The sequence below is a fragment of the Macrobrachium rosenbergii genome, chromosome 12 (assembly GCF_040412425.1).
Source record: "Macrobrachium rosenbergii isolate ZJJX-2024 chromosome 12, ASM4041242v1, whole genome shotgun sequence".
Taxonomy (NCBI): domain Eukaryota; kingdom Metazoa; phylum Arthropoda; class Malacostraca; order Decapoda; family Palaemonidae; genus Macrobrachium; species Macrobrachium rosenbergii.
In genome coordinates this window covers 89,660,837-89,675,017 of record NC_089752.1, presented here as the reverse complement: position 1 = coordinate 89,675,017, position 14,181 = coordinate 89,660,837, and positions in this window count along the sequence as shown.

Sequence of the window (14,181 nt, the reverse complement as noted above, 5' to 3'; positions counted from 1 at the left end):
TCCCAGTGTTGTGGGTAACTGCAAAAGAAATCAGTAAGTGGCTAATATCTTTCACTGTCTCTGCACACAACGAGTAGGAAAGAAACAATCTTCTCGCTGTTTTTATCGAAGGAGACTGTACCTTTATAAACTTTTTTTTTGTCTAATATATATTAAACATCTAAATCCTTTGGCGCATGAAACATAAGGAACGAAGTATTTTACGCATTTATAAAACTTACGTTTTCTACGTATTTTATTAATACATTATCATTATAAAACATGATTATATTTTCTATATTTTATTAATACATTATCATATATATATATATATGATTATATATATATATATATATATATATATATATATATATATATATATATATATATATATATATATATATATATATATATATATATATATATATATATATAGATCTCTCTCTCTCTCTCTCTCTCTCTCTCTCTCTCTCTCTCTCTCTCTCTCTCTCTATATATATATATATATATATATATATATATATATATATATATATATATATATATATATATATATATATATACACACACATATATATACAGTATATATAAACTTGCAGACATAAATATATATTTGTTCACGTATAGGAAGAAATATAGTCTTTATGAAACGAAGTATCTTCTAAATTGATACTGAGTCAGTGAACCACGTTTTGCATGTTTGTTTTTAAGTTTGCCTTCAAAAAGACCAATTAAAATTGATGTGAAGCTGCATGCAATTGACAAAACAGGTCATCTCTCGCAACAAATATCCAAAAATTAACTACTCAACCTCAAATGATCGACTACGCTATGAACGGCAAAAGATTACTCCTGGGAGTCACCAGCTTTGGATATAGGGCCTGGGATCCTTCCAGTTCTGAGATTACATTTCAGTGGCTTTCTAAGAATGGATATTTTTTTAGTATGCTTTCAGATTAGCTTTTAAATAGCAAATTCTAAGCTGTAAAATCTTCATCGGCATATATAACCTTGGAAGCTGCTATGTTTTATGTAAAATTCAATCATTGATCAAATTAAAGTTGTTTCCAGATACTTGCTAGCACTCGTAACTTGTGGTTAACTCCGTATCACGTGAAAACATATTCCTCGTAATATGGAATAACGATTGTAAATAAGAACGAAATATACATGGGCATGTTATTCATGTATGCGACTGAATATACATTTCAGGTTACTTCTAAGCTGGCCCAGTGTATTGAAAATTAGTATGCAGCCTTATCGACCGGAGACGAAAGATGCAACACAAATTCTTCATATGTTGTGATTAAATCTTTTAAATATTAAGGTACCGAATATAAGTTATTAGTAGTTCTATGCAAGTAAGATAATGATAATTAAAAAATAGATTAGTATCTTTTGGCGTCACAGTTTCTCAAAAGAATAAAAAATCTCCAGCATTATGGTGTGAATTGTTTTCTATTTAATAAAGATATACAATTCCAGTTTAAAAGAATTTCAGAAAGCGAATACTTTTAATGTGGAAAAAAGTTTACTCTTCATAACTGAATTGAAGAAAACTTGAGCACGTTAAATCAGCACATGCATTTGAACTATCCTCTCTCTCTCTCTCTCTCTCTCTCATGGGGGAAATTCATTTTACATGTAAACTATTAGTCAAGTCTTGACAACTTCCTTATCTCATGGCATGCATATGCAAATGTTACAAGTTTCTAAAGAAATAAAACAACGCCGATTCTGCAATGTAAACTGTTCTGTAAAACAAAATATAATTTAATCAGAAGGCCATGAGCCTCGCATATGCTTCGGCAACTCGATTCTGTTAGAGAATTGTACTGGCGAAGTCTCTAATCAGATTTATTACGGACATGGGGCTGCAGAAGTTACATCTCTCTTGACTAAGAGAGAAGCTTTGTGCGTGTACGTCTCTATTTTTCTCCTCAACAATAGAATCTCACTTGCTAAGCAGTTGCATTTCTTAGAGCTGAAGAACTAATGACACACGATAAATAGATCATCGCAGATTCTCAAATCTAAAATTAATGCATTTCCTACAATACGTCAAACATTTATGATATCTGGTAAGAATAGCGGTTTATTAGATTACAGAACCAATTTTGATCTAGATATAAGCACAAATCTTTAGCCTTACTTATCTTTACTTAAACTAATTTTTTCTAAAGGCATAAATGATAACGCCATGGAGATGTAAAGTTTTGTTACTTATTTAAAGTTTTTGTTTGACTTGGTTTGTGATAGTTTACATGTGCGTTTCATATATCTTTCACAGAATATGCTGTTTTCATGAAAAGAAACCTTTCATGACTGGTTTATTCTTGCTATTCCTGATATGTCCTACGAATTTAGAGCTGTCTAATACTTGGAAGAAAATTTTCCTGATTTTTGACATCACCAAGCCCAGGGAAAATGCACGTTGTCATGGCAGAGATGCCAACTCTACTCGCAGAGAAACATTGAGAGTATCGGAAAAACAATGTTGCTTATTCCAGATTCTGAAAGTGTCAATAAGCCAAAACCAGAAGGTTGTGCCATGTAAACTATCGCAAACCAGGAAGGGTAATTAAGCAGTTTCACACCGCAGGTTGAGAAAAAGGAACCCCTTCTTGGTAAAAAAAAAAAAAAAAAAAGCTTGCCTATTCTTGATGAATGAATAGTTGGAGGGTCTTCATAGTATAACCAACTGAAAGAACTCGAATGAGGTAAACATAATTCATTTCACAGGAAAGCAATGCCCAACAGGCTCAGATTCTAATACCTCTCTTCAATTAATTGGTAATCTACTAACCACAGCTGGATTCAGTAAGTCAAAATGGTGTTACCTGTCCTGTTCTAGCATAATTTTTGGATTCTGAAAGCAGAAAAAATCACAACGAAGGGGGCGCTGGAAGCATCTACACTCCCCAATTCTAGACCACGGCGACAATGACTGCTGTGAGTAACTAATCTTGATAAGCTAGAAAGGTCAATTAGGGATGAGGTGGAAAACATAAGTTCTTCCCTCATTGGGCGTACCTGGGTATATAGAAAAAAAAAAAAAACTGTTCCAGGAAGAAACTGTCTTAGTTGGAGGGAGGTGTGATCTTACCTAAATGATAGGTACGCCATATATGATTGAAGTGAGTCCGAGAATGTGAAAGTGCAAGTTAGTCATAAGGAAACCTGGCAACTGTATCTTCCTGAGTCATAAAGCCTACTGCCCACCAACTGTACTAACGTGCGTGCCATTTGAAATTCTGCAGAGCAATCACCAATCACTTGAGACAAGCAAAACAATGAGTAAAAATGTTTAACATGTAGATGATCTATAACGCTGTCGGACTTTGCACACATGAAATAGTTAATGAGACCTGGTGTTTTCGTTTACGTTCTACAGTGGATTATAGTGTCCATAAAGTCACGCAACACGCAGATAAGGCAAAGTTAAAGTAATGGGTTGTGAACAAACAAAAGCAAATACAAAACACACACAAAAAAAAAAATCTTTCATAGAGAGAAGTTGATCAAATTTGCTGATCCTCAGAGAAAAAATCTCACACAAAAGCAGCTATATGCTTCGACCAACTCTTGTAGTTCATAAAACTTCTAAAGACCAAAATCACTGACAACTTACCGCCATCAAAACTAAAAATGAACAGTAGACTTTATGATAAACCTCACAACGTAAAAACTATATCATAACTGAAAAAATGACCATCATTATGTTTTTGAAATGTTCCTGAAAAGTGCTCAAGTAGACCAAAATTAAAAAAAAAATTAATTATACCTCTTCTTCTTCTTAGTTTAATCATTAATCGAGGTAGCTGCTTTCTTTGCAACCGGGAGTGAAAAAATAAAATACACCATTACTATAATTGCTCCTTTAATAACACACAAGCACCAAAAAACAAGCAACAGAAAGTTACCAATGATGAACACTAAAATGAAAAAAAGTACATACTCTTAAAGAAAAAATTACGTTTACTAAATGAAATTACATTCACTAAATGAAATTACAAAAAAAAAAAAACATAGGATCATGGTGCCTCTAAGATACCAGGTGTGCAGTGGCATCTCTATCGGTCCTCGTGCTCTCTGCAACTCCTGCTCTAAGCGTCGACCTGCTACTTTAGTGGTCGACGATTCGAATTCCCAAGGAGGGAGGTTATTGTTAGCATCTATTTCAGGTGGTGTTGTCTGCTCTTTTAAAGACATTTGTGTTTATACACACACACACACACATATATAATATATATATATATATATATATATATATATATATATATATATATATATATATATATATATATATATATATATATATATATATATATATATATATATATATATATATATATATATATATATATATATATATATATATATATATATATATATATATATATATATATATATATATATTAAGTCTTTTGACGAACTATGCGCTGGCCTATGAAAGGCATATCCGGTGCAGGTGCATTTATGTTGACATTGGAGGTTTCCACAGCTAAATACAGCAGGTATCTGACGGGTCCATTTGTGCCTTCTGATCATGTGACAGATTGATGGAAGCGTTGTGATCCTTCGAACATTGAACCGGTGTTATCATGTTTCCGGGGAGGGGTTATTAAGTGAGTGAGGATACGTGTGCACTCTCTAATGGTATATTATGAGAGGAACATACAATAGCTATGGACTTCGATATGCGGCTGGGTGTGATTTGCTCATTGTGCAGTGTTAACGTGAGGAGAGACTGTTTTTTTTTGTTTGCCTTTGAAGACTCGAAGTTCATCTTGACCTACTTTGCGGTAAGTTGTGCGCTGGGCCCACCCCTTTTTTTCCCCATGGGGTATTGATCTAATTGTGGGTTTAATTAGTACTTTCTTTTGATTTTTGAGGACTAATTGTGAGAGTAAAGGGAATTAACATTGAGGGTTTCTTCCAGTATGGGAATTCTTTCAGGAAGAATTTTTTTCTTCTTGTGTTTTTTTTAAGGGGTGTCTTTTCACAGGACTTGGGAAATTTTGAACTTGTGATCAGCCAAGAGTGAGTTAACGGATTTATTTACAAAGAGGAAAGCTGCAAAAATGGCTAGGAGTGGAAATAGTGATTAGAGATTCCTTAAGTTAGCATATGGTTGTGTAGGGCGCAGAGGTTCAAACCACAGTATGAAGGGTTTTGTTGAAATTCGGAATAGCCAGAGGTCGATGGCTGGATTGAGTTCTCAGGCCTCATAGGTTCGTTGTTTTAACTGTAATTTATGGGGACACATTCAGAAATTTTACAGTGTTAAATACTGTGGTGGTTGTAGGAGTTATGGTCATCCTTGGTGGTCTTGTCCATCTCTGAGACAGTGTAAAGGTAGGCCTACATTTCAGAATTTTGGTAACAGGTAAGAAAGTTCATCAAGCGGATTTTTCGAGGGGATCTAGTGATTGGCGGGCATTGTATATAGACCCATCAGTTGCAAAGGGAAACCAGATGGGTTTTTCTTGTGATATAGGACTTCTGGGGGAACCCTCAGAGGCAAAGCCAGTGGTAAAAGGGTCTGTGCATGGGATAAATGTAAGGGTTTTTATAGATACAGGCGCTCTATTAATTTGATGAATTATGAGTGAGTATAGTAGATGATGATGATAGATCGGGTGTACAGGAGAATTTGGGGAGGATGCTGAACATGTGTCAGTGGGTAAGAAGTGTTATAAGGGAGTTTTGTCGGATAATGTGGTTCTTGGTCCTGGTATGGTTGCTATGGTGAAAGTTCGAGTGAAAGGAGTGCATAAATTCAGACAGGTGTGTGTGGATGAGTGTTGTGAAAAGCTGAAGGGGGTAGTGTGTATAGGTTCTATAAACAAGGTATCAAGTTCAGGGTATACTTGGGTGGAATTGCTAAACTGTAATGATTCAATTCTCAATTATCAGAAGGGTACTTATGCAATCGACTTTGTTGGCTGGGTTGATGAAGATAATTCAGTTGCTAATGTCGGGGATTTTTGTAGTTTTTCAGAAGCAGATTTACAGGTTAGGAGGCAGGTTTTTAGGGGTCATTTAGCCAATGCTGAATTATAAAGAATATGCTGGGGGTGTGGAAGATGTTCTGGCTGAGTTTGCGGACATAGTCGCACTTAAAGGGGATAAGTTAGGGTTAACAAATGTGTTAGAACACAAGGTTCAGTTGTACGCCAAGACTAAGCCTATTTTTGTTCCTTCATATAGGACTTCTTTTAAGATTAGAGAACAGGTAGAGCAAGAGGTTAATAAGTGGAAGGAAGAAGGCATTGTTAGGCATAGTTCCTCGCCTTTTAACTTCCTGTTGTGGCAGCGCCTAAGAAGGATGGTTCAGTACAGATTTGTGTGGACTTTAGGAAGTTGAACGAGAAAACCATTCCCGATCGCTACCCGGCAGCGTGTTTGCCAGATGTATTTGTTGAGATTGGGGGCAAGAATATTTATTCTCCAATTGATCTGATGCAAGGGTATTTGCAAGTACCGCTTAGCGAGGAGAGTTGAGAGTACACGGCTTTCTCTTTGATGATGGGGCATTATGAGTTTACGCAGATGGCGTTTGGTATATCAGGTAGTCCTACGACATTTACTAGGCTAATGAATACAGTTTTGCATGGCTTGTTGGGGAAACATGTCTTCTTATACATGGATGACACATTAGTTGCCACGGATTTGGTAGAGGAACATTTAGAGGTTCTTAGGGAGGTTTTTAGTAGCTAAGTTAGCTAAGTGTAAATTTTTTGAAGAGGCAGATAGTCTATTTGGGTCCTGTCATTTCTAAGGAGGGTGTTAAAGTGAATAATGATAAAGTTAGGGTAATTGTTAATTATTCCACACCCAAGAATAAGAAACAGATTCAGTCATTCTTAGGCATGGCTGGATTTTCCAGTAGGTTTGTGAAGGGTTTTTCTTTTCTAGCATCTCCCTTGACAGATGTCCTGAGGGATGATGTGCAGTTTGTATGGAGAGATGGACAGTAATTAGCTTTTCAGAAGATTAAGGATGCCTTAGTGAATCCCCCGGTGTTGAAGTTTCCTGATTTGGAGCATCCTTTCACACTGGTAACAGACTCAAGTTATGAGGGTATAAGGGCACGCCTTATGCAGAAGTTTGATGGAAGACTCCATCAGATTGCATTTTACTGTAGGAAGTTTAAGATACAGGGTAGTAATGAACAGTTGCGGTCGGTAGTCAACAAAGAGGCCTTTGATGTATTGTCTAGTTTATTGCATTTCAAAATGTTGGTCTTGGGCAATCAAGTAGAGGTTCTTATGGATTATAAGCCATTGCTGGATCTTTTCAATATGCCGGATCTTTCTCCTAACAGGGCTAGGTGGTATCTGACAATCAGGGATTTTGATGCCAAGCTTAGGTATATAGAGGGCAGACATAATGAGGTAGCGGATGCCCTTAGTAGAAGTTTTTCTGATGCAGATGGTACTCACATATGTTATGTATCTGGAGATTGCATAGATTTGGATATTAGTTTAGTAGAAGCTAAGCAGGATGAGGATGAGATTTTGGCAGATGCAAAGGCATTTCTTAGAGGGAAATTAGTTAGGGAGGGTTATGAGTTTCCTTTCGCAGAGAGTGAATTAGAGGGTAATTTGTTAGTTAGGAAGAATAGATACAGACTGAGGAATAGTGAGGATAAGGGTGATACGACACAAATAGTTGTTCCTAGGAGTTCATTGTCTACGGTTCTGGATATTGCCCACTGTAGGTTTAGCAGCTGGCATTTGGCTATTGAGAAGACGTATCAGAATATATGGGGACAATTCTTTTGGAAGACTATGTTCACGTGAGTGGAAGACTTTGTGAGGGGTTGTTCAGTTTGTAATGCGTGTAAGCCATCGAGGGTCATTTCTTGTAAATTGGGTTCATTTCATTTTCCCAGCAGGCCGTGGGCCTGGGTCCATATGGATCTTTTAACCAATTTCAGTGAATCTAGTTATGGCCATAGGCACCTGTTGGTGGTTGTTGATTAATTAACTAGGTTCGTAGAGATTTTTCTGTTGAAGCATAAAAAAGCGGAAGAGGTGGCAGCCACATTCCTTAATGGGTATTTTTGTCATTATGAGGTACCTGAGGTGCTGATTACAAATAATGGGAGAGAATTTGTGAACATGACGTTAAACTGTCTTGCGGATATAATGGGCATTTGGAAAGCTACTATTATTCCCAATAGACCAGAAGCTAATGGGCTGTGTGAACGTGTAAAGAGGAAGGTTATTGAAGTTCTTGGAATGACCATGGGGCTGGGGGCGGCGGGATGATGTGAATTGGGATCGATATATTCCACAGGTGCCGTATAGTATTAATTCCATGGTTAGTGATACCATTGGAATGTGTCCCAGTGAAGCGCTGTTTGGTTACCCAGCACGGGGTGCGTTTGATTTTTTGCCTATTCCATCGGGGATGATACTGATTAGGGCGCTTGTGTCGATGGCAAAGAGATATGCATGTCTTGCTAAGAATCTTCAAATGAAAACGCGGGATATGGTAGATAGAAGTAATGAAAAGCCGGATAGAGTTAAAGTGCTGTGGGAAATAGGGTTTTTGTGAAGATAAATGTCAGGAATCAGTTGAACTATAAGCTAGGTCCTAAATTTGAAGGTCCTTTTTGTGTTGTAAAAGTAAAGAAGGGGAATAGGTTTGTTGTTCTAGATGAGAATATGTGTTTGTGTGGGTTGACACATATATCTAAAATTTAAAAGACAGGTTAATGGGAATCTTCTGGGTTAGTTCCTGTGTTGTGTTGTGGTTCTGATAATTTTTTTCCTCTCCTTCTTTGTTTTTTTAATGGGTTTTAAAGGGGCGTGACTTGGAGTTTTTTTTTTTAACTGGGGAGGACGTTGGTCTGTAAAGTTATACAAATCTTTAATTGTCTGAGTTCAGTTTTTTCCTCTTGTGTGTTACAATACTTAGTTAAAATTAATTGCGAAATACCATAGGGTTTTATAGATATATTGGTTTCTTTTTTTATGTTTGTTTTTTTCCCCGTTTCGAGATCTGGTAACTTTTAGACTCTTTCTTTTTTTTTTTTTATGCTGAAGTCTCGTATTCCCATGACTTTGGGAGTCTTGGCGTGGGCTAATTTCGTAGTGAGGTTAGGTCCGGGTGTTATTGTACAAGAATATTATGATGTGTAGCTGTCGCCTGACGCAATATTTTTGAGTATAGAGTTTCAGAATAAAATTCTGTTGCTTCGGAATTTTTTTTTTTTTTTTTTTACAGTAGGTTGAATATCGGATGGAATCTTTCTGATTTGTTACGGGGTTGGCTAACCAAACATAATGCTACAGTAGTTAGGGTTCAGGATAGGATTAGGAAGACTTTAATATGGCTTCCAGATTTAGGTGTTTCGATTTTATAGTTCTCTTTTAGGAGGATTAAAAGGGCTGCGCCATTGATAATTTTAGTTGTTATGATTATAGGAGCAATTGCTAGTATGTCAGTTGCTAATTTGCTGAGAACTGAGCAGGTATCGACAGTATTTGCTAACCAGGGTAAAACTTGGATGACTTTACGAGATAGTTATGAGTAATTACACTAGGGTTTTGGGACTTTAAGGGCTTCTTTAAATGGGTTATTGGTCACAAGTTGATAGGATGGGGAAGGTTTTAGATGTTACGGTAGCTTTGTCTTCCTATCAAACTACCTTGTTGAATACTGAGAAGTAGCTGAATTGGTGTCATAGGAAATTCATACTCAGGTTAAGGCAGTGGTTGCTGATTCTAAGGGGGATGTTGGGAGATATTTTACCTCTCAAGGTTTAGAATCGCCTTTAATGAATTCAGTATATCTGTATGGTTCGCAGGTAATTTTCACTGGGAAGAATTTTTATGGGTAGTATCTTGAATTTTGTGTACCTTATATGGGGTTAATTGTGGAAATTCCAGTTAGTAACTTAGGGTTATTTCATAGTTTTATCACACGACCTTTCCTTAGTGGTTTTAATGGCTCAGTAATAGTATGGCATAGTGAGGAGACTAGGTAACTTTTGGGTTGACTGTTGACATGACTGAATTATGTTATACACCACTTCCTCACAGTAGCGCCTTATGAAATGACTTCTGTGAGCCTCAACTGATACAAGATAGATATGGGGCTATCTACGTTATGCCTGCAGGTTTCTACGCCTGTGCCTTCATGAGAGGATTCATGGTTATTTAGAGAGATGTTGGGCAGGATGTCTACAAGTTGCCGTTGTTGCTGGGAGACACCTGTTTGGTGCAAAGGATCGGTGGGCGCCGCATTCAACATGGGCTTGTGCAGTCTCAAGCCGTTCAAGACAGATGGGTTGTCATGAATTCAAGATGTGAAGATAACCATGGGCTTGTACAGTCTCAAGCCATCCAGAATATTTAGATCATCAAGAATGCAAGATGTGAAGTGATGCGTTCTGCAATGAACTGATTATTGGAATAACAATCGTGCATCCCCTACTGAACTTTCGATTGGACATTTTCCATACCTGGGCGGGGGTGCCCAGGGGTAGGTGGTCCGAGCTCCTATTAAGTCTATTGACGAACTATGTGCTGGCCTATGAAAGGCATATCCGGTGCAGGTGCATTTATGTTGACATTGGAGGTTTCCACAGTTAGAGACAGCAGTATCTGACGTATTCATTAGTGCCTTCTGACCATGTGACAGATTGATAGAAGCGTTGTGATCCTTCGAACATTGAACCGGTGTCGTCACATTTCCAGGGAGGGATTATTAGTGAGTGTGTATATGTGTGTACTCTCTAATGGTATATTATGAGAGGAACATACAATAGCTATGGACTTCGATTTGCAGCTGTGATTTGCTAATGGATAAGAACAGCCACTGTGAGATACGTTATTTGTGGCCATAGGAAATGAGTAAGATAATTCATTAGCACTTATATTTTTTCCAGACATTATGTGGAAATACCCATTTTTATGTCGCAGTGAAACTCCTCTGTTTCTCCACTATGAATTTTCCCGTTTTGTTCTCCACTGAGCATTTTTTCCATTTTGAATGTTGATTTCTTTAAACACCATTTCAGGTTTTAATATATGATTTGTTTCTTTTAACAGGAATTCTGGGTTCGTCCTGTGAGAACGATTATCTTGGAAGTGGTATTCTTTTAAAATACTCTGTGACATTTATTTTGTTCTAGAATAATTATGACCTTTTTATTTTGTTTGGTGACCAGTGTGTTAGTTACTAGTATTGGTCGGCCTAGAATCATTAATTCAACTTGATTGTGAATCTGAATTTCCTCTAGTTACGATTTAGACTTTTATTGGGTGTGAGTCACTTCATTTCATGACCGTAGCTTTTGCTGAAATACTTTCGTTAAATTTGCAAATAAAATCTAGTTTTGTATCTCGGCATTTTATTTCAGAAGGCCTTTGTTTGAGGATAGATTCAGTGAGAGAAGTCCATGAGAGGGAAAGAATGTGCTGACTCAGGTGCCGGCCATTGCTACCGGAGAATCTTAGGGATGTAAGATGATATGACACTGTTCTTAAAACAGATACGGTAAGAGATTATGACCCTATCTGACCTGGGTATAGGGTCATAACACACACACACACACACATATATGTATATATGTGCATATATATATATATATATATATATATATATATATATATATATGTATATATACTGTATATATATATATATATATATATATATATATATATATATATATATATATATATATATATATATATATATATATATATATATATATATATATATATATATATATATATATATATATATATGTATATATGTATATATGTATATAATTTATATATACATACATACATACATATATATATATATATATATATATATATATATATATATATATATATATATATATATATATATATATATATATATATATATATATATATATATATATATATATATATATATATATATATATATATACTGTACACATGTTTTCAGATAATTCTGCCTGATTATAATTCTTACACACACAGACACACACACACACACACATATATATATATATATATATATATATATATATATATATATATATATATATATATATATATAAATTATATATATATATATATATATATATATATATATATATATATATATATATATATATATATATATATATATATATATATATATATATATATATATATATATATATATATATATATTATTATGAATAGAATATTCCCTATATATAATTTAAAGCAAAAGGACTAAATTATTCAATAAATTCCATGTAGGATGATTCATTGTAAGCACATTTGCCTCTAAAACCTCTCTCCACTGCCTTTTGGGGGGAAAGCCCCTTTAACCCCTTTCTCGTCCAAAGTGTTGGTGGAAGTCCCTTAATTCCAGGTGCGGACCTGACCAGAGCTAATTGTTGCCTGAGGCAGGTCAGCTGGCAGGCTGACCACGTGCGTTCCGCCAATTTGAAATCGGAACCATGCTGCCTGCAGTTCCATGTGAGCAGAGTGATCACAACGCCATCTAGGAGGAGAAAGACGTAGCCATAGAGAGGAGCTTGTCTCAGAATTGTCGGCAGCAGCACGGGCCCCAGAGATCAAATCCTTGCTCTATCAAACTGCCTATTTTTGACACATGGTGGGCAGTACCCAAAGTAACTATGAATTAATATTGCCCTCCTCTAGCTGGCCCTCATAAGAAGAGAACTTCAGCTATAAAGTACCAGGATTTAAGGTTTTTCGTCATCCACATTCCCTATTCTTCTCCAGCTATGTTCCTTTCTTTTTCATAGTGCGATATAATTACAGTGAGACCTTTTGCTTTATATTTTGTGCTGTAATTTAAAGCAAAAGGAACGTAAGCGTAAATTATTCAATAAATTCCATTACAGTGTAGTTTCAGTTATGATTCATTGTAAACTGTGGATCTGCACATTTGCCTCTTTTGAGTATGCAAAACCTCCTGAATTTCATTTGCCACTGAATTATGCTAGCATTTTGATGGGGTTCCTTTGTAAATATAATGAATTAAGAAAACCCCTTTATCACCCCTTTCTTGTCCAGATTTTTGTGGTGTTGGTGGATCATCCTAGTATACCCCATTTATCCCTATCTATCTATCTATCTATCTATCTATCTATCTATCTATCTATCTATCTATATATATATATATATATGTATATATGTATATATATATATATATATATATATATATATATATATATATATATATATATATATATATATATATATATATATATATATTTTGGTGTTTATTAGTCAAAAGTACCCAGACCAGAAGAATAAAAAATATATGGTAGCAATAATTGTTGCCTGAACATGGCAGGTCAAAGCTGGCAGGCTGACCAAGAAATATGAGACTCGAATTCCACCAATTTGAAAATATCAGGAACCATGCAGGCAAATGGAAATAGTTCCATGTGGTTGAGAGAACAGATGGTTGATTAATGGAACGCCATCTAAGAAAAGGAAATGAAAGAACAGGCACTTTTTTGAACACTTCAGAAGTAGCAACAAAGAGTATCCTAAATTCTTAGATATGTAACTTGAAAATCCATAGGACCTTTATCATTATACACAGAATATCAATTCATATTGAAACAGATCCCGAAGTAGTGTCTCAGACACTTGGCATTACTTAAGGCACTTTGTCCCTTGGCGCCAAGCTGGGCCCCAGATTGATCCGTCCCTCTCAACAGTTCTTTCATCTTTCTTCCACCCTGAGTTGTTTCATCTATTTTTCTCCAAATGACCTCTTAGGTTCCAGCTCTTGGCCAATGGCCAAAATTTTATTTTTGATACATAAATAGAATTGCGCTTCGCACTGAGGAATATGATGAACAATCTCAAGGTGATTAATATTAATTCAAAATAAGGGTAAACCTAACACTTTTTGTTATGAGGCTGGATTAGTTATATTTGTCACTTTAGAAGCCCTCCAATGGCAAGAAATCTAAATGCTGGCCCTCAAAATAAGAAGAAAAGAACTAATGCACCAGGTAAAATGAAACTCTAAAGATTGTTTTAAGAAATGGAGGCCGTAAAAAGAAACAAAAACTATTCGTCATTTTAAACCCTATGGACTGGGATGGAAAATCAAATATCTGCCGAGGTGGGAACCAGTGTGAAAGAAAAATCTAACTTGTATCTCAAAAGAATCGTCAAGATAAGCAGCTGAGTCTTGAAGATTTTTTTTGTT